We start from the raw sequence: 1637 nt of genomic DNA on the forward strand, positions 1-1637 counted from the left end.
AAAATAAATTGGAATATAAATATTGTACTTACATTTCAATGTACCCAAAGCCCAAGCTCTGCCAACCAGGGCTGTAGCATGTAACTTAGCTTCATGGGGCCCCCTGTGGCTGCCCTGGGCAATAACTCTGCTTGCCACTCCCTAACACCGGCTCTGCACTTGTGACCGCCCCCTCAAACCCAACCTGCAACCCCCCTGGGGGTCGTGACTCCCAGGTTGAGAAACACTGAACTAGGCAAATATATAGCTGAGTTGATGTACTCCCTGGAAGACCTCTGCATACCCCCAGGGATACACGTACCTCTGGTTGAGAACCACTGCATTAAACCCTTCAGTAAATGTCTTGTTTGTCTGAATGGAGATGTGTGTAAAGTATAGAGATTCAAGTAATCAGACTGACAATCAGGGTTCATTCACCTCAAGGGGAGGACGGAAGGTTTAAATCCCCCAAACGAGCAGTTGAACCAACTCATTGCAGTCTAATAGCCTAAATAATAAGTAATATACTACATTCCAAACCATAAAAAACAATTATAAGCATTTGATTAAAATACTTACAAAAAGGCTAAAGTCAGGGGTGCTTAGACCCATATTGGTCACCGCTAACTGGGTCAGACAGGCATTAGCAATGAACCCTCCAAGAATTCACCCTTTTATACCCTTTAATAAACAGGTGATGTTATTGCCTCTTACTAACTTAGCTAACTAAACAGGTTTTGGCTGGTTTGGGAACATTGCTGGTTCATGGTGCACAATCCTTTCTCATTATTAATTACCTCTGACAATTGGGGCTGCTTCTTCCTTCTATTTTATCAATTACCTTTCAGATCCAGCATTCCCAATTAAGCCATTTTCTTTCAAGGCCTTCCCGTGACTGCTAACAGACCTGCACTCAGGGTCATCCTTACCCATACGCAAAGTACACAGCTGCATAGGGCACCAGGGAATTTGGGGCACCACATTTCCTGGTGCCCTGCGCAGCTGCGTACTGCTCCAGCCCCTGCTCCACCTCTTCCCCATGGCCCCGTCCCCACTCCACCCCTTCCCCAAAGCCCCTGCCCTGCTCCGCCCTCGCCCCGCCTCGCCTCTTCCTGCCCCTGCTCCACCCCAGCCCTGCCTCCACTCCCCTGAGGACTGCTGCAGGGGATGGGCCTGCACTCACCGCATGGTAAGTGGAGTGACCCGGCCCCAGCCTGCTCCACTCCCCTGGCTCCCAGCCACACTGCTGGCAAGTGCTGGGAGGCGATTCCCCTCTGGCCCCCAAGGCTGGGAGCCAGGGAGTAGAGTGGAGCAGGTTGGGGCCAGGGGGGCGGTTTTCCCCCTGCCCCCCAGCCCTCTCCCCGCAGAGGCCTGGGGCCAGCCCCCCCAACAGAGGCCTGGGGCCAGCCCCCCTTGGAGGCCTGGGGCCCCCCACAGTCCCCCTATTGGGGGCTGCGTAGGGCCCCAAAATGGCTAGGGACGGCCCTGCCTGCACTTTACATGGCCTTACAAAAACATGTATTTTTTACATTTCAAACTAACTTAACCCTTTATTTCCTACACTATCTGACCATTTGCCTTTGCATTATCTATTCAGGAGGTGAAGCACCATCTCTGCCAGGCTGGTGAAGAAAGTGCCACTGTTCCAGCACTGTGAT

The sequence above is a fragment of the Mauremys reevesii genome, linkage group 1 (assembly GCF_016161935.1).
Source record: "Mauremys reevesii isolate NIE-2019 linkage group 1, ASM1616193v1, whole genome shotgun sequence".
NCBI classification, from domain to species: Eukaryota; Metazoa; Chordata; order Testudines; family Geoemydidae; genus Mauremys; species Mauremys reevesii.